General features: G+C 35.9%; 1 protein-coding gene across 7 annotated transcripts in view; it reads right to left on the reverse strand.

The window, feature by feature from the left end:
- Positions 1–21,214, reverse strand: part of ZZZ3 (zinc finger ZZ-type containing 3) — a 110,896-nt gene that overhangs the window by 64,866 nt on the left and 24,816 nt on the right. For all 7 annotated transcript variants that reach the window (XR_006206171.1, XM_042952266.1, XM_042952268.1 and 4 more), the window contains exons 2-4: positions 3,631–3,765; positions 1,884–2,031; positions 835–933 (exon numbers count right to left, since the gene is read on the reverse strand). The gene's annotated coding sequence lies outside the window, so the exon portion shown is untranslated. The remainder of the gene's footprint in view (positions 1–834; positions 934–1,883; positions 2,032–3,630; positions 3,766–21,214) is intronic.

A 21,214-nucleotide genomic window follows, 5' to 3' on the forward strand; every position in this document is an offset into this window, starting at 1 on the left:
AATTAACATATTGTATGCACTTAAGGTAATAAATTGGTAAACATTCTGAAGATTAAATGAAATCTGAGCATTCTTCCCTCTGATAATTTTTCTTCTAACTTTTTTCTTCATCTTTTCTATTCTGGATAGGCTTATACAAAGGCACATACTTTCTATAGTTATCTAGTAAGTTGAGTGCAAATTTCAATTACCAAAAAGGGACTAAAAATGTCCTGACCATCTCAACCAAGTCTTAACATTGTTTCCCATGTTTAGCAAAGTACTATAGACTTAAGTAGTTATTTTCCTCATTTTAGCTATATAATATAGAGTTACTGAAGAAATTCAGTGAACAGGTTTGGAGCACAAAATTATATTCCTGCCAAATATTAAATTACTAAGGGAACAGAAAGGGACTTGTTTATAAGCTAAGAATCTCAGAAAATAACCTTGCTAGTTAACTAAATAGGAGGCACATGGTGAAAATCTTAGCCAGCACCCAATTCAATCACTCTTGTTTTAGAATTAAGGGAAATTGTTAGTTAACATATTCCTATGGCAAAACTGAATCTAGCAACTAGAATGTAGTTCCTATATTTTATCTACCAACTAATGAATATGGCACTTTCTAGAATAGAGGGAAGAGAATATGATCAATCACCAGAATTAAACAGACTCTTTTCCTCTGACTCCCACCCTCAAAGCTCTTATCCTATTGGAGAGCACATCAAGGACAGTCAACCAAATTTCAGCCTGTCTACTCATATTAAACCCCAAATCCTACCTATACGTCTAACATCTCACCCATTTATTTGCTGCTGAACTATCTTCCCCGAAATTTGAATCTACTTTTACCTCAAATCTAACTGTAGGATCCTGAAACAGTATCAGCAGTGTTTCACATCATAAATGTCCAGCCCCTGTGATCACATCTGCAAACTGCATCAATATGAACTAAAAGGAATAATAAACATTAAATTAAAATGGTCCACCTAATGGAATACTACTCTATCACCCACTTATAAGAAATCTCAAAAAGGTATTTAAAAATAATGCATATAACCTTTTGCTCCACTATAATTACCAAAATAGTATGGTATGGTGCATTTTGGGAATTGAGGGACTGGCAATCCTCCATTAACACCAATGTTCTAGCTGATATTTACTATCACAATATTAAGTTTTATTAATTGAACAATTTTTACCAAACTGGTCATGATATCAAACCAAAGTGAAAGGCAAAAACAAGAACAATTGATCAGTGTTACCATAGGATTCTTCTGTCTAAAACATAAACACAAATTGTTTAGTAATGGTTCAGACTACCCTTGTCATACAATTCTACGACAAATTTCTTCAGTTGAGCAATTATCACTATAAAGTTAAAAGTAGGAGAGTGAAACCCGGGGACCCACCTATGGATTTCAAATTAAAGTTCTTAATATTTGCCTTTTTGAAACTATAGATTCTATTATATACTACCTCGTACAAAGGGATCTCTTCTTTCTTCCCCATTAAGAGAGATGGATATAGATGACAGATAGATACATAGATAGAAAGCTGAATGAATACATACTTAAAAAGAAAACCGGTGAGAAACAGAAATCAAGCAATTTCATAAAGCCCCTTGAATCAAAAATACCTAGGAGTCAAAGATAGGTATAATACTCTAGAGTTCCAACATACTTAGGCACTTCGTTTATACCCCTAACGGGAAGAGTGGGAAAATATTTCATCCCTAACCCATTGCCTATAGCTCCACACTCCTATGAACTGCCAGCCAGACTATACAATTTGCCATGCAGACATACAGAAATATAACAAGTAACCATCCCCACCAAAAAGAAAAACAAAACAAAACAAAACTATAGTTGTCTTCACTACTGCAAAACTAAATAACTTACCTGAACAACCAAAGATCTATCATTGTGGAAATATTATCTTTTCCTTATATCCTGAAGGAGTTGGAGCTATGATCTAGAATAGAGCTTAAGCATCAGGGTTTCAGACTCTCAGCTTCAGCCATGGAGAATACTAGAACCTCCTAAATTCCTTTCGTTAAAATAAAATAATAAAAAAAAAATTAAAGAAACAAATTAACTTATGCTAACAGATTTACCCCACCTATAATAAGAGGAAATAGTAGGTAACAGAGTATCTATTCAAAATAACATCTTTGATACTTCTTAGTAACTCCATAGTCTCAGAGATACTAAGGAACCACAAAAGAATTTTTAAAAACCAACAAAAACAAATCAAAAAGAGCTTGAAATATACCAAATCCTTATAACAACTCATTATTAGTTTGCATCAAAATGTGACTCCATTCTTTCCTAGAGTCTACAGCAATATTTTTTTGAGGTGACCCAAAGACTGCCTTTAACAAGATATAAGTAAGAATATATAATCTATTACTCTTATTCTAGAGGCCTTCCCAAGCTTTGGCCTCAAATATGAAAAACTGGGGACTGAACAACAAAAATAATGTAAGTTATGCACACCAAAGAATCAACTAAGTCTTCAAATATCCATATATGGTAACCTTGATGATTACTTAAGTGCCCTAAGACTCTATTACAAAGAGAAACTTTATTATTTTTGGCTTATGGATTTTCAGTTAGGACAAAAACAGTAAGGATTTTCTTTTAGTAAGTACCCAGTTGGCCAGATATTTTAATTAATCTAATTACACTCCATTTCTTGGACAGGCTGGTTAATTAAGAATTTTACTTTATAATAATGTATTATGATATCCTTTTCAGAGAATCTTGCTAAATATTATTATGAGTGCCCATTTAGAAAAAAGAAAGAACACAAGAAAAAAGACTAGCAATGTTTATGACAGATTGTCCCTTTATTATAAACACGAAAATAAATATTCTAAAAGTGACACTATTTTCAGTGAAGGATTACAATTTTAAAACTGATACAGTTAACAAACCTTGTAATCTAGAGTTACTGCCTACTAAATATAAAAAGATTACAGTTTTAATCAGCTAGGAGATCAGTACTAACATCTAATATCTACAGATGCAACCTCTCCCAAATGTGCCCTGTAAATTCTTGAAAAACACAAGGTAGGAAAAATGTCTAAACAAAATCATTTAATACTGCATTAAGAAATATGCTAAATTAACAGGAAGGTGCACAGCGCAAACACAATCCTACAAAAAGTAACCCTTGACTTGAAAATTCACTCTTCTTACAACAAAGACTCCAACTGCCAACTCCTTTATATCCAAACCTGAACGCCTTTCACAAACATAGCAAAACATTACATTCTATAAGTATGTGGTGGGGGTGGCAATCATCAGAGGCAGGATGCACAATTTAACATGTGTCTGAGTATACATGGACACTCCCATTCTAGCACTCTATTCAAAGTTCTAGTAAGCCACCTTACTACCCATTGTGGACTGGGTGTTCACTATAGGAACCTCTTTTGTTATGATATTTACCAGGCAAGGATATCTGCAACTGTCATTTCACACAAGAACTGATACTTACAGCTGAGTTCTACCAGTATTAAGATACACAGGATTACCCAGACGTGTTTCTTAAAAGCCTGATACACTGAAAAAGAAATTTTGGTCAATGGCTTCTACTAACTAAAGCCCACTTGGCCTTAATTAAGATTACTTATTTTCTTACCTTTTTAAAAGTGTTTTTCGCCTAGTATTTGATTCCCAAGCGTCTGTATTTATTTGTCATCACTGTTAATGTCCATGTTACATTGAGACTTCAGGTATTAATTATTTATATGGATGTACTAGCACAACTTGGTATCTGTGAAGGGAAACCACAATATAGTCACTATGGATGTGTTCCTGTTTACAGATTTGTGGACAAAAACGGTATTTCCAAACACTTAGACAACACACTGCATTTTCTATCAATTTCACAAATAATTCCTCATATTAGCCTACAAAATATGTGTTATCTTCAATAGACTAAGATGAGTTGCTAACAATCTTACAAATGCTTCTCAGAGTACCCACATAAAACATTTCAAAATCTAATTCTAAATTAAAATTCTTACAAATTTAAGAGCTCCTTAGATTCCTTTTCTGACTACTAATGAAGACATACCTCATTTCCCAGAAGCCTATAATTTGCTCAGGGATTAATACAAAAGAATTTTTCATATGTGTTTTATAATAGTATTAGGGAATAGGGGCACCTAGGTGGCTGAGTTGGTTAAGCATTCGACTTGGCTCAAGTCATGATCTCACGGTTTGTGGGTTAGAGCCCTTCATTGGACTCTGAGCTGACAGCTTGAAGCCTGGAGCCTGCTTTGGATTCTGTGTCTCCCTCTCTCTCTGCACCCCGCCCCCCAGCCCCCACCGGCTCATGTGCACGCTCTCTCTCTCAAAAATACATAAACATTAAAAAAAAATATTTTTAAAGAATGCAGTAAAAAAGATCATGACTTTCTCTTAAATGTGACTTTAAAACATTCCATATCCTCTAAAGTAATGATTTTGTCTTGTTTAGATTATCCCTCTATGAATAGTCTGTGAACATTATTTTGGAAGTAAATAGAAAATACACGTGACAAAATAAGTGAAGAAATAAATCAAGATGAAGCTATCCAAACATTCCCTAAAAGTAAGCTTCTTAAAAACATAAGACTTATAGATTACAGCTCTGAGAAACACACCAATGTGTTTATAATCATGACAAAAAGCATTATGTAAAACTTTAAATCATTTCAACCAGTTTATTAAAAGAAAAACATGAGCTACAAAAAACTCATTCATATATATCATAGAAATAAACCTATGAATATCATTCTTAAATGATTTACCATTGTGTGCCATTCCAAATTCTTATGTAATAAAAAGAAAGCAAAAATCTACACAGACGGGCACCTGGGTGGCTCAGTCGGCTAAAAGTGTCCGACTTTGACTCAGGTCACCATCTCGTGGTCTGTGAGTTCCAGCCCCTCATCAGGCTCTGTGCTGACAGCTCAGAGCCTGGAGCCTGCTTCGGATTCTGTGTCTCCCTCTCTCTCTGCCCCTCCCCAACTTGTGCTCTCTCTAGCTCTCAAAAATAAACATTAAAAAAAAAATTTTTTTTTAATCTATACAGAAAATGCAGATAGCCTTATACCTGTTTTATGGATAAAACTGATCTGTCAACCTGCCAGATCTTATCAGTAAAAAGTTTCATTACAATAGAGTAGAAATTAATATGTTATATCAATTATGTTTCAATGAAAACAGAGAAAGAGTAAATAGTGATTAAGAAACTGATATCAAGCACTTAAAACGAGTTTATTCATTTGTTTACAAATGATAAACAATGTCATAAAAAAAATTAACACAGATCCAAGTATTCCCAAATTTAAAAGTTGCTATGAAGTCTTTTATAACAAGCAAATTAAATTAGCCAAACTTCTTATATTCCCTACATTGCATTCTCTCATTCACTATAGCATTTCAAATGTAGCAGATAAACCAGTTTGATTTGTGACCATTTTTTGTTTGAATTATTTAACTATAGTAACTTCCAGAAGTTTGAAAAACTTAGCTATTTTGTCTTTTAAAAGCATCCAAAATGGAAAACAAACCATTTAAATCCTATTCCTAAGGCCTTCTTATTTATTCCTGGCTACAGAGCTTTGCTTGTTTTCACATACTAATAAAATCAATTGACTATTCAAGAATTCCAAAAGTAAATCCAAAACCAATCTTGACTGAAAAGAATTACTTTTCCTAGTATTTGTAGTCTAACACTGGTACTACTGTGTTAAATAGATTGCAGGATCTAAGATTCATGGCACATATGAAATCACTTCAAAAGACTACAGAAAATCTCACTAGCAAATATTACCAGTTCTGATTAAACAAAGTTATAAGCTACACAACTTACTACAAAACTGTGAAGTCTGAGAGCTAAATGCAACCTAAATTATAAGACACTGAAAATATTTTTTAGTTTTATAAAACTTGGAAAAAATTCAAAACAGAAGTTACACTATGGACTCATATTAGTACAGTTGTTATAAATGAAAATATTAAATTCTTCAGTTGTTATAAATGAAAATATTAAATTGTGCACTATTCCAGGTCTTTAAATGATTTTAAAAGAAACAAACAAGGACATTCAAAGGATTAAGATAATGGTCTGGGACAGAAACACCTTTGCTAGACAATTTAGCTTATCACAGTCAGTTGCTATAGAGAGCTAAATCGAATATTTGGTGCAAAGTATAAACAAAGAAAAGCACACTTTTCTGGATCCCTAAGTTGTTTGGAACCACAGATTCAGTGTTTTTGGGTATGTTTAACAGACTTTAGAGATAAGCCTATTTCATAGTCAACAGAGAGGTAACAGAAGCATCAGGTTTGATAGGAGACAGAAACATGATTCCTTATCATCAAATATAACTAACAACTATCGGACCATGAGTAAGCCACTTCACTCTTCTTTGCTTCATTTCCTCATCTATAAAACAGGAGTAGTGTATTTCTCAGGCTTACTGTGAAGTTCAGAAGAGATTACGCCTGTGAAGTGCTTTAGCTTATTGGTTTTCAAACACCTAAGGAATTTCTGGACCTTGATCTTGGGGTTGTGGGTTCAAGCCCCATCTGGGGTATAAAGATTACTTAAAAATAAAATCTTAAAAAGGGGGGAGGGGTAGCGCCTAGGTAGGTAGTTCACTCGGTTAAGAATCTGACTCTTGATCTCAGCTCAGGTCATCATCTCACAGTTAGTTCATGAGTTCGAGACCTGTGTCAGGCTATGCACTGTCAATGTGGAGCCTGCTTGGAATTCTCTCTTCCCCCTCTCCTGCTCACACTCATGCGCACCCTCTCTCTCTCAAAATAAACATTAAAAAAAAATTAGAAGACATGCAAAGAAGGAAAATACCACTCATAATGCCAAAAATCAATCAACAGAAAATGATCCATACATGATTTACCAGACAAGAACATTAAATCACTTATCATAAACGTAGTTCATACATTCAAAAAAGCAGATGAAGGGGTGCCTGGGCAGCTCAGTTGGTTGAGTGGTCAGTTGAACAGCTGACTCTTATTTTCTGCTCAGGTCATGATCTTGTGGTTTGTCAGATCAAGCCCCATGTCGGACTCCATGCTGACAGCATGGAGCTTGTTTGAGATTCTCTCTCTCCCCTTCCCTGGCTGGCACACATGTACACACTCTGTCTCTCAAAATAAGTAAATACACTTTTTTTTTAATAAAAAAATAAAAATTTGATTGTTCTAGTAATAAAAAATGCTGTTTGGGATTAACAGCAGATTAGACACTGCAAAGAAAATGTCAATGAACAGGAAGACCTAGCAACAGACACTATACAAAACAGGAACACAAGACTGAAAAAAAAGCATAAATAAGCTGTAGGATATCAAGCATCTCAGTATATGGATAAGTGGAGCACCCAAAAGAAGTAGGAAAGAGTCTGAAAAAATAATGTCCCAAAACTTTACAAATCTCACGGAAATTATAAACCTAAAGATCAAAGAGGTTAAAGAGGTGAAATTTAATCTTTAAAGTATTGAAAAAAACTATCAACTAAGAATTCAACTGTCAGAGAAAATATCTTTCAAAAACTAAGATGAAGTAAAGATGATCTCAAATTGTAAATGTTAAAAAGAATCCATCACCAACAGACACGCACTATAGGAAATGTTAAAGGAAGTTACAGAAGGAAAAAGGTAATAGGTGGCAGTCTGGATCTATCCAAAGGAATGAAAAGCACAAGAAATGGTAAATGAGACTAAATATAAAGATTTTTCCCCTTAGTTTTTAAATCTCTTTAAAAGAAAATTGACTGTTTCAACCAAAAATGATACCAATACATTGCGAAATTTAGAACATAAATGGAAGTAAACTGTAGTAGCACAAGACCCAAGAGACTCTAATACTACATGTGAAGTGGTATAATACCACATGTCAAGATGCATGTGATAAATTAAAGATGTATACTATAAAACTTAAAGCAACCATTTAAAAAAAAAAAAAAAAACAGAAACTGGGCACCTGGGTGTCTCAGTCAAGCGTCCAACTCTTGATTTTCGCTTAGGCCATGATTTCACAGTTCATTGGATAGAGCCCGTGTCAGGCACTGTGACACAGCACAGAGACTACTTGGAATTTTCCCTCTCCCTCTCTCTGCCCCTTCCCTGCCTGCACTCTCGGTCTCTCAAAATAAATAAACTTCGAAAAAAATAAATAAAAGAAAAACAAAATGAAACACATGTGATAGTTAATAGGCCAACAAAGGAAATAAAATAATTTTTTAAAAATCCAAAATACGGCAGAACAAAAGGAAAAAGGGAATAAAGAACATGTAGAAGAAACAAAAAACAAATAGGAAGGAAGTAGCAGGTTTAAACTTACCTATATCAAGAGTCACTTTATAGTAACCCTTCAATTGTAAATAGTCTAAAAACAGTTTAAAAGTAGTTTTAAATTATTTGAAAAAAGTTATTTGGAAAGAATAATAAATTTTATAGGATTCAAAACACATAATTTGACTACAAAGGAATTAAATTAGAAATGAGTAATAAAAACATATCTCAAAAATCCCCAAATATCTCAAATAACCCATAAAAGTCAAAGAAAAAAAAAGTCAAAAGAGTAATTAGAGAATTATAGAACTAAATGAAAACAAAACTACAACATATTAAAATCTGTGAGGGGACGCCTGGGTGGCTCAGTTGGTTGAGCATCCGACTTCGGCTCAGGTCATGATCTCACAGTTTGTGAGTTCAAGCCCTGCGTCAGGCTCTGTGCTGACAGCTCAGAGCCTGGAGCCTGCTTCGGATTCTGTATCTCCTGCTCTCTCTGCTCTTTCCCTACTCATGCTTGCTGTCTCTCTCCTTTAAAAATAAACAAACATTAAAAAAATAAAAAAATAGAATCTGTTAGATACAGCAAAAGCAGTACTTACAGGACAATTTACAGCAGTAAGCATACATTAGTAAAGACAAAAGGTCTCGACTCAATGACATCAAGCCTCTGCCTTAAGAAACTGGAAAAAGAAAATATAATCATATAAAAACAAGAAATAATAAAGAAAAGGCAAAAATAAATAAATAAATAAATAAATAAATAATAACCAACATAAAAGAAAGCAGAAAAATTTATACCTTAAAAGGTGGTCCTTTGTTTTTTCTTTTTCAAGAAACGGAGTTTTTTTTTTTTAATTTTGTTTTGTTTTTTAAAGTAGGCTCTACACTCAACATGGAGCTTGAACTCACAACCCTGAAATCAAGAGTCACATGCTCTACCAACTGAGCCAGTCAGGAACCCCACCGCCCCACCAAAAGCTGGTTCTTTAAGAAAAATCAACAAATCTAATAAATCTCTAGCCAGACTGACTAGGTAAAAATAAATACAAATCACCAATTTTTAGATAAGAAATTAGTAATATTACTATAGATTCTATACTTAAAAGATATTTATTTTAACAAGGGTACCAAGACAAATCAATGGGTAAAGAATAATCGTTCCAACAAATGGTGCTGAAACAACTGGATATCCACATGCAAAAGAAGTTAGACCTCTACTTTATGTGATACATAAAAATTAACTCGAAAAGAATCAAAGACCTATATGTAGAAGCCAAAATAACATTCTTAGAAGAAAACATAGGTATAAATCTTATGACCCTGGATAAAAGTTTTTTTACATTTGACAGTAAAAGCATAAAGCAACCCAGAACAAATACTGTATGATTCTACCTATAAATGAGGTGCCTCGAGTAGTCAAATTCATAGAGAGAGAAAACAGAATGGTGGTTACCAGGGACTAGGAAAAGGGGGAAACTGGAGTTATTGTGTAATGGGTACAGAGTTATAGTTTGCAAAATGAAAAAAGTTCTGGAGATTAATGGTGGTAATGGCTTGTCCAACAACATGAATATACTTAATGCCACTAAACTGTACACTCAAAAATGGTTAACAGTGCCTCTGGTGACTCAGTCGGGCATCTGACTCTTGATTTTGACTCAGGTCATGATCTCACAGTACATGAGGTTGAGCCCTGCATCAGGCTCTGCTCTGATAGTGAAAAGCCTGCTTGGGATTCTCACCTCTGCTCCTCCCCTGATCACGCTCTCTCAAAATAAATAAATAAACGTTTTTTTTAAATGATTAAAATGGTCGATTTTATGTTATGTATATTCTACAATTAAAAATTTAAAATCAAAAGTAAAAAAAAATACAGATAAGCTAGAATCCTCAAAATCAAACCATTTTATGCTTCTAAGAACTCCATCAAGATCATGAAAAGACAACCCAAACGATGAGAAAAAAGTATTTGCAAATCACTGGTCTATAAAATTCTACCTTTACAACATAACGAAAAGACAATCTAATTTAAAAATTGGCAATGGACTTGAACAGGTATTTCTGCAAACAAGATGTACAAATAGCCAATAAGAACATAAAAAGATGCTGAACATCAGTAGCCATCAGGGAAATACAAGTAAGAACCACAATGAGATACCACTTCATACCCATTAAAATAAAGGTAATAAAAAGATGGATAACACAAGTGTTGGCAAGAATGTGGCATAACATAAAACTGGTAGCAGGAATACAAAATGGTGCAGCTAGCTGCTTTGGAAAAGTTCGGCAGTTCCTCAGTAAGTTAAACATAGAATTACCCTACGACCCAGGAATTACACTCCTGGATACAAAGGCAAGAAAAAGGATACAGGTTTCACACAAAAACTTGTTCCCAAATGTTCACAGCAGCATTACTCATAATAGGCAAAAAGTGGAAGTAACTGAAATGTCCATAAACTGCTGAATGATAAAAAAAAATTTTAGTCTACAACGGCATATTTTTCAGCCATAAAAAGGGGTGAGGTGCTGATACATGCTATCACATGGATAAATCGTAAAAACATTATTATGCTAAGCAAAAAAAGGCAGTCACAAAAGGTCTCACACTGTATGATTCCACGGATATAAAACATCTAGAACAGACAAATTCATAGAGACAAAAAGGAGATTAGTGACTCTGCAGAGACTGGAGGTGGGAAGAAATGGTTGAAAGTGATTGCTAATGGGTATAATGTTTCTTTTTATTTTTTTTTAATGTTTATTTATTTTAAAGAGAAAGACAGAGTGTGAGTGGGGGAGGAGCAGAGAGAGAGAGAGGGAGACAGAGAGTCTGAAGCAGGCTCTAGGCTCTGAGCTGTCAGCACAGAGGCTTACGCAAGGCTCGAACTCAGGACCGGCAAGATCATCACTTTGGGTGAACGCTGATGCCTAACCGACTGAGCCACCCAGGTAGCCGTTTCTTTTTAGAATGATAAAAGTATTCTGGGGGCGCCTGGGTGGCTCAGTTGGTTAAGTATCTGACTTCGGCTCAGGTCATGATATCACAGTTCATGGGTTCAAGCCCATGTCAGGCTCTGTGCTGACATCTCAGAGCCTAGAGCCTAGAGCCTGCTTTGAATTCTATGTCTCCCTCTCTCTCTCTACCCCTACCCCTGCTTGTGCTCTCTCTCTCAAAAACAAACATTAAAAATAAAAAAGTATTCTGCAATTAGATACTGGTAATGGTTGCACAACTTTGTGAATATACTAAAAATCACTGAATTGTACACTTTAAAATAAGGGTGGATTTTATTATATCTCAATTTTTATGCCATATCAATTTTTAAAAGAGATTATAAATCACTTCATGTCAACAAAGTAAATAAGTTAGATGAAATGGACAAATTCCTTGAAAGTTCAGAAACTTCCAAAGCTTACCCAAAGAGAAATGGATACATTAAATATATCTAAAGAAACTGCAGTTAAAAACTTACTAACAAGTAAAACACAAGGCCTTGGGGGCTTCACTGGTGAATTCTGACTATACTACATATTACGCATTTAAGGAAGAAATACCAATCTACTGAAACTCTTCAAGAAAATTGAACAAGAATACTTTCTCAACTCATTCTATGAGGCCAGCATTACTCTGATATCAAAGCCAGACACAAACAACACAAGAAAACACAACTATAAACCCATACTCCTCACGAACACAGATGCAAAATTCTAAACAAATTTTTTTGATTCCAACAACACACAGGCATATCTCACAGTACTGCACTTGGCTTTACTGTGCTACGTAGATACTACATTTTTACAAATTGAAGGTATGTAGCCACTCTGACTCAAACAAATTTATTGATGCCATTTTCCCAACAGCATTTGCTCATTTTCTGTCTCTGTGTCATATTTTGGTAATTCTCCCAGTATTTCCAACTTTTTTATTACATTCTATGTTAGAATGATGTGTAATAAGTGATTATCACTCACTGAAAGCTCAGGTAATGGGTAGCATTTTTTAACAAAGCATTTTTAAATTAAGGCATATACATTGTTTTTGTAGACATAATGCCATTACACAATTAATATACTACAGTATAGTATAAATATAACTTTTATATACAATGGAAAACAAAAAATTCATTTGACTTGCTTTATTGAGATATTTACTTTATTGAAGTGTTCGCTGAGGTAGGCCTGTATGAAAGGATAATACATCACGATCAAATGATGTTTAGCTCCAAAACATAAGAGTGGTTTATATGTATATATGGTTGATTCAATATAGTTCACTCTATTAACAGACTAAAAAAGAAAACCGTAAGATCTCCAATGCAAATACAGAAAAAGGCATTTGACAACAATCCACCTCCACACCTAGTGACAAAAAGAGGATGGATCACTGTGGTTGCCTGGGTCAAGTAAGGGTGGGGGAGGAAAAACAAAAGGAAGAGATTACAAAAAGGCAAGAAGAAACTTTGAGGAGAGATGGCTATGTTCATTACCTTGATTGTGGTGATGGCTGCACAGTATATACATATATGAAAACATATCAAATTGCATATTTTAAATTATCGTGCAGTAAATTACTCGTCAATATAGTTATTCCAAAATATACCTAAAAAATAAAAACACCTTTTCAGGAATACAGGTTAAAACCTTAGCTTTTTTTTTTTTTTTTTTTTTTAAGTTTATTTATTTATTTTGAGAGAAACAGATAGCAGGAGCGGGTGAGGAGTAGAGAAATGGGGAGGGGGGAGAGAGAGAAAGAGAGAGAGACAGAGAGAGAGAATTCCAAGCAGGCTCCGTGATGCCAGCACAGAGTCTGACACGGGGCTCAATCCCACGAACCATGGGATTGTGACCTGAGCCAAAATCAAGAGTGGGATGCTTAACCATACAGTCCTGAAAAAGGAAAGAAAGGAAAAGAGAGATGGGGTGCCTGGGTGGCTCAGTTGGTTAAGCATCCAACTTCAGCTCAGGTCATATCGCACAGTTAGTTAGTTTGAGCCCCAGTACAGTCGGGCTCTGTACTGACAGCTCAGAACCTGGAGTTTGGTTCAGTTTGTTTCTCCCTCTCTCTGCTCTGCCCCTGCTTGCACTCTATTTCTCTCAAAAATAAATAAACATTTAAAAAAAATTTCTTTTAATATTTTAATTGAGGCTAGGCAAAAAAGTCAAAGTCTAAAGTAAAGAATTTATATGGATTATACCCACATACAACAAAAACAATAAAGTTAGAAGAATTAAAGTTTGAAAGACAGTGTTCCTGTGAACTACAAACACACAACAAATTATTTTTCATAAACACCTGTGTCTAACTCCACATAGAAGATAAATTCCCAGGTGTTGATAAAATTCATAAATGCTATATTATTTTCCCATTAATTTATAAATTCAACTTCACAGATGACTTGTCAATAGAAAATCTTTTAGTCCCAAATACACAAACATTTACATGAAAACTGTCTTTTAAAAATGGATTTTAAGGGGCGCCTGGGTGGCTCAGTCGGTTAAGCGTCCGACTTCAGCTCAGGTCACGATCTCGCGGTCCGTGAGTTTGAGCCCCGCGTCGGGCTCTGGGCTGAAGGCTCAGAGCCTGGAGCCTGCTTCCGATTCTGTGTGTGTCTCTCTCTCTCTGCCCCTCCCCCATTCATGCTCTGTCTCTCTCTGTCTCAAAAATAAATAAACGTTAAATATTTAAAATAAATAAATAAATAAATAATAAAAAAATAAAAATGGATTTTAAGGGGCGCCTGGGCGGCTCAGTTGGTTAAGCATCCAACTAACTTCAGCTCAGGTCATGATCTCACAGTTTGTGAATTTGAGCCCCGTGTCAGGTTCTGTGCTGACAGGTCAGAGCCTGGAGCCTGCTTCAGATTCTCTGTCTCCCTCTCTCTCTGCCCCTCCCCTGCTCGTGCTCTGTCTCTGTCTCTCAAAAATAAATAAACGTGAAAAAAAAATTTTTTTAATGGATTTTAAATAAACACATAGGGGTGCCTGGGTGGCTTGGTAAGTTAAGCATCCAACTTTGGCTCAGGTCATGATCTCATAGTTCATGAGTGGGAGCCCCTCACTGGGCTCTCTGCTGTCAGCACAGAGCCTGCTTCTAATCCTCTGTCCCCCTCTCTGTGCCCCTCCACCACTTGCACTCTTCTCTCTCAAAAATAAACATTAAAAAATAAATAAAAATTAAAAATAAACTAAAATGAAACGCTTTCTCTAAAAAGACTTTGTGTGTGTGTGTGTGTGTGTGTGTGTGTGTGTGTGTGTATATATATATAGCAACAAGTGAAAGAGTTCATTTCAATGGTACCCATTTGATAACTGTGAAAGGAAATTATATAGGAGATACCTTGACTAAGAACAATTTAAAGGTCTCTTACTAGTTTTCCAAGTTCAAAAAATGGACTTCATTTTAAAAAAGGGGGGGGGGAGAAAATCTCAGTATAGTACTCCAGATTTCCTTTGAATATAATGACTATTTCTTACTTTCTCAGACTCAACATCAAGAAACTTCACCCAGAAATACTTAAGGCTAGGTACTTGTTCATTTCTGGATCTTATGACCTTTTTTCTCTCAGCTATAAAGTCATTACAGTTCTGCACTTCACCTTAAAGTAAGCTTCTTACAAATAATAAATTCAGAGTATTTTTCCCTTTCGAGAGGTGCAATCTAAAGTCACTCTGTAATAGCTAACACAGCCAGACTCAAGGAGTCTAGTGGTTTGTAAACAAACCATTAACTGTTCTTAATTATATATCAACAAAGCATGTTTATTTTTGTAGCAGCAGTTCTGGCCTATTGAGCAAATTAAAGAAACCTAGGAAGACTGGGAAAGAAGATTTGTGAAAACAGTGGATTATCCACAAAACTCAGTCTTCGAAAAACTCTGTAAACGTGAATCAAAGGTGATTTGTCTATATAGTGTTGTTGATGCACCTACAGCATATACATGAAAGGCAACCTGGTATACTGAGGGAAAAAGACACAAGTTTTAGATTCCCATCCAACTAAACAACTTACTGGTTACCTTGAGTGATTAACCTATGATATTCAGTCCTCATCTGTGAAATGGGAAAAAAGCATTCCAACCACACAGAACTGTCCTGAGAATTAAATAAAAGAATTTATATAAAGTACCCGCAACATATAGTGCATAACCAGTAAATGTATATAACTGTAATTGTTAACATTTATTATGTCCACTAGGCCAGGCACTATACTTTATTTGCATTACCTCATTTAAAACTCTCAAAAACCTATGGAAGCAAGTACTATCATTATTACCATTTTACAGATGAGAAAACTGAGGCTTAAAAGTTAAATACTTCACCCAACATTACACAGCTAATCAAGTGGCAGAACAGTCTTAACCACTCTACTGATACCGTGTTTTACAATAACAAAAGAACTTTCTTATTATACCTTCACAATAACTTCAAAACTAGGCTAGGCATCATCTTCATTTCCTATATGTGGCAACAAACTCAAGGAACACCTATGATCACACAATTAATGGAGTCAGAACTGGAACCTAGGTCTTACTGCTTAAACCAGGGTTCAATCCATGAGATTCTGTTAGCTCTCTGCACTATGATAAAACTGTGAAAAAAGAACTTCTTCCAGGAGAAAATAAGATAGGTTATGTCTAGAAAACAAATGATACATGACCTTAAGCTAATACTTCCTCCAAATGGCAGTTAACAGTATGTTTTCCAGAAGTTAAGATTTACTTGAGAATATCCATAACAACTTTAGAATACTTCTACAAAATATGTGAGAACCCCGTGCTAATCAAAAGAAGATATCTTGACAGATCTATTATTGTTTTCTGTAGTAGGTTTCTTGCTTGATGAATCACATTATTTAACACAGAACTAGAGAAGAGTTTTATACTTCTCTGTAAGTCATTCAGTCTCTCCTACCAAGTCATTCCCTCTCTGTGTTGATAAAGAGGGAAAAGTGGGTGGCCTGGTGGCTCAGTCAGTTAAGCCTCTGACTTTGGCTCAGGTCATGATCTCACTGTTCATGAGTTTGAGCCCTGTGTTGGGCTCTGTGCAGACAGCTCAGACCCAGGAGCCTCCTCTGGATCTGTGACTCCCTCTCTCTCTGCTCCTCCTCCACACTCTCTCTCTCTCAAAACTAAATAAAGATTAAAAAAAATTTTTTTAAGAAGGAAAAGATATCCGGGGCGCCTGGGTGGCGCAGTCTTAGGTTAAGCGTCCGACTTCAGCCAGGTCACGATCTCGCGGTCCGTGGGTTCGAGCCCCGCATCAGGCTCTGGGCTGATGGCTCGGAGCCTGGAGCCTGTTTCCGATTCTTTGTCTCCCTCTCTCTCTGCCCCTCCCCCGTTCATGCTCTGTCTCTCTCTGTCCCAAAAATAAATAAAAAACGTTGAAAAAAAAAAAATTTAAAAGAAGGAAAAGATATCCATCTATGGAGAGGTGTGAGGCCTAAACACTGGCAGTGCCTAAGGCTTGATACCGAAAGTACCCATCACTGTATTTATTTATCTCCTAGAATAGAAAACTTATGAAAAGCAAGTAATTAAACAGTTATTATTAAATATATAATACTGACACAACGTGGGCAAAGATTTTTTAAGATCAAAATTTTTTCTTCTGGAATTATCTTTACTTTGAATTTTAGTCATCACAATATTTTTAAATGTTTAAAAGGAACAAGTCTACCTTTATTTTAGTAATATTTTAAAGTTTATTTAATTATTTTGAGAGGGAGAGAGAGAGGGAGGGAGGGAGAGAGAGAGAGAGAGAGAGAGAGAGCAAGTGCCGGGGAAGGACAGAGAGAGGGAGACAGAGAATCCCAAGCAGGCTTCACACTCAGCACAGAGCCCTATGCAGGGCTTGATCTCAGGATCTGGAGATCACAACCTGAGGTGAGCCACCCAGGTGCCGCTCCTCATCTTTTTACCTTTAACTAACAGAGGTATGAGCAAATATGGCCATCTGACTTATGACAAAGGTGAAACTACAGTACAGTGGAGAAAGAAGTTATTTCAACAGATTATAATGGGTCAACTGGATATCCATATGGAATAACATGTTTTGACTACTACCTCATGCCACACATAAAAATCAATTCACACAATGGATCTAAATGTGCAGAGTAAAAAACTTTACTTTAAATGTTTATTAGAGAGACAAAGTGAAAGAGAGAATCCCAAGCAGGCTCCGTGCTGTCAGTGCAGGGCTTGACACAGGGCTGGGTCCCATAAACCGTGAGATCATGACCTGTTCCGAAATTAAGAGCCTGACGCTTAACTGACTGAGCTACCCAAGCACCTACCAAAATTTTACTTTTTAGCAAAAAAAAATAAGAAAACATCCTTGATGATCTTGAAGTAGGCAAAGATTTTCGTAAACCATTCCCAAAAAATAGTATTTAAAAAAAATGTATCAATTGGATATTTTAATTCAGAACCTCTGTTCAGTAAAAGACACCATTAAGAGGGGCACCTGGGTGGCTCAGTCGGTTAAGCAGCAGACTTTGGCTCAGGTCACGATCTCGGTTTGTGAGTTCAAGCCTCACATTGGGCTCTGTGCTGACAGCTCACAGCTTGGAGCCCGCTCAGATTCTGTGTCTCCCTCTTTCTCTGCCCCTCCCCTGCTCATGCTCGCTCTCGCTCTCTCTCTCTCTCTCTCTCTCTCTCTCCCTCTCTCTCAAAACGAAAAATAAATAAATACACCATTAAGAGGATGTAAAGGTAACCCCCAGAGTGAGAAAAAATATTTGCAGCGCATATTTTGATCAAAGAAAGGATTCGTGACCAAAATATATTTTTAAAATTCCTATACACCAATAGGAATTAGACAACCTAGTATTTTTTAATTTTTTTTTTTTTAACGTTTTTCTAATTTTATTTTTGAGACAGAGAGAGACAGAGCATGAACGGGGGAGGGTCAGAGAGAGGGAGACACAGAATCTGAAACAGGCTCCAGGCTCTGAGCTATCAGCACAGAGCCCGATGCGGGGCTCGAACTCACGGACCACGAGATCATGACCTGAGCCGAAGTTGGATGCTTAACCGACCGAGCCACCCAGGCGCCCCACAACCTAATATTTTTTAAATGGAGTATTGCCTTGACCAGGCATTTCACACACACAAAAGAGACTCAATTAGCCAATCAACATGAAATAACATTCTACTTTATTAGTCATCAAGGAAACAGAAATCAAAATCACAGTGATCAAGATTTTTAAAAAAAGACAAAACCAAGTATTGACAAGAATGTGGAACAACCAGAACTCTGATATGCTACTGTAAATTGATGCAACCACTTTGGAAAACCGTTTGGCAACATCTACAGCTTAATAAATACACACTGTCTGACCCAACCATTTCAATCCTAGGTATATACCCAATAGAAATACATACACATGGGAGCACTTGGATGGCTCAGGGTGTTAAGTGTCTCACTCCTAGTTTCAGCTCAGGTCATGATCTCATAGTTCGTGGGATACAGTCCCACATCAGGCTCTGCTCTGACAGCGTGGAGCCTGCTTGGGATTCTCCCTCTCCATCTATGCCCCTCCCTCTCTCTCTCTCAAAATAAACTTTAAAAAAAGAAATACATATACGTGGAGAAAAATGCATGCATATGCACATCTGAAGACATGTACAAGAATGTTCATAGCAGCATTATTTGTGACCACTCAAATGCCCATCAACAATAGATATATAATTTGTATATACACAGCAATGAAATAAACAAACTGGAAGTTCATACAACAATATAAAGCTCATAAGCATACTGTTTTGCCAAAGAGACACAAAGGAATGCATACTGTATGTTTCCATTTTTATGAGTTGCAGAACCGATAAAATAAATGTGAAAAATGTGTGATGATACACTTAATTGAAGCATGGCTGAGCCCACCTACATGTATACCTGTAGGTACACAACATACACAGTACATACACATACACATACACACACAGTATATGACACAAGCATCACCAATCATAGTTCTTCCATGAGATCTGGTCTAGGGCTAATGAGAAGACAGCCAAACAGATAGGATTCTCTCTAGAGTAGAAAAATTTAAGGCTGAAACTGTCAGTGGCAAGCAAGAGAAGGAAAAAAGCCCTGAAAGGACATCATTTAAATACTCTGATTTAGTTTTGCCTGAAGCCAGATAAACAACCTGAACTTTCTAATTTCACAAGTCAAAAAAAATTCCCTTAGTTGACTGATGATTTAGAAGAAATGAGATGAGAAAGTATCTACATAGCATTCTGAGGTCCAAATTAGCCTGGTTATTCTTAGAACTGGAGAGCTTAGAAATAATTCTCAGACCACTTAGATTCTTAGACTGATTCATTTCAAGATAGCATTAATTGAGCACGTATTATGTACTGTGCATTTACCATCATTAAGACATAATCTCAGCTCTACATGACTATTCATTTTTAATGGACATTTGCAATCTAAGTATGTATTACTAATTCAACAAGACCTATATGAAATGTCTGATGTAAAGATCCTTCTCTTATCTTTGGGGCACCTGGGTAGCTCAGTCTGTTGAGTGTCCTGAGGTCATGATCTCACCATTTATGGGTTCAAGTTCCATATCGGGCTCTGTGCTGACAGCTCAGAGCCTGGAACCTGCTTCACATTCTGTGTCTCCCTCTCTCTCTGCCCCTTCCCCACTCACACTCTATGTCTCTCTCAAAAATAAACATTAAGAAAATTTTTAAAAAAAAAAGATCCCTCTATTATCTTCCACTTTAATAAATGTCCATTTTTATTGACTTGCAGTTTTCCCCATTAAAGCTATCTTTCACAGCTAGCTAACTATATAACATTTTGAAAATGCTCATAGGGGCACCTGGTTGGCTCAGTCAGTTAAGCGTCCGACTTCAGCTCAGGTCTGATCTCATGGTTCATGGGCTCAAGCCCCCCCATCAGGCTCTGTGCTGATAGCTCAGAGCCTGGAGCCTGCTTCAGATACTGTGTCTCCCTCTTTCTCTGCCCCTCCCCCGCTAGCACTCTGTCTCTCAAAAATGGAAAAAATGTTAAAAACTTTTAAATAAACACTGAAAAAGAAAAAATGCTTATAATTATGATTCTTAAGTGCTTGCTTTAAAATATGAAAAACAAGTCTTACATTAATAATGTTAAATTCAATTTTTGCAGTGCTGTGTTGAGTAGTTATAAATTTGTCAATTAGTTAAATTTTGGGAGAAAGTTAGGAATACTACTTGGCAATGAGAAAGAATGAAATCATGCCATTTGCAGCAATGTGGATGGAACTGGAAGGTATTATGCTAAGTGAAATAAGTCAGTCAGAGAAGAGCAGATATATGTTTTCACTCATATGTGGATCTTGAGAAAATTAACAGAAGACCCTGGGGAAAGGGAAGGGGGAAAAATAGTTACAAAGAGGGAGGCAGGCAAACCACAAGAGACTCTTAAATACAGAGAACAAACTGAGGGTGGATGGGGGAGTGGAGGAGAAGGGAAAATGGGTGATGGGCATTGAGGGTACTTGTTAGGATGAGCACTGTGTGTTGTATGTAAGTCAATTTGACAAATTATATCTATGAAAAAATAAATTAATTAAATTAATTAAATAAATTTAGGAAAAAAGTTAAATTCACATTAATTTTATTCAGTGATTTTTATCTTTAAGGATATTCAGTTTAATGGCAGTTTCTTTAAAACCCAGTCACAGGTAATAATGATTAGGTAATGCTTTCTAAAAGCCAGACTCCATCTGTCCTAAGAATTCTCAATAGTCTTAGTCAACAAAACAATCAAGAAAAACAAGACTACAAAAAGTGTGAAGAGAAAATAAAATAATCAAGATGAGACAAAGATTCACAAGGAATTAGAACACTTTACCATTCCTCTATCAGAACAGAGCCCTTCTAGAATCTTTTGATATCAATGTCAAGGGCTGA

This window comes from Panthera leo, chromosome C1, assembly GCF_018350215.1.
Source record: "Panthera leo isolate Ple1 chromosome C1, P.leo_Ple1_pat1.1, whole genome shotgun sequence".
Classification (NCBI taxonomy): Eukaryota; Metazoa; Chordata; class Mammalia; order Carnivora; family Felidae; genus Panthera; species Panthera leo.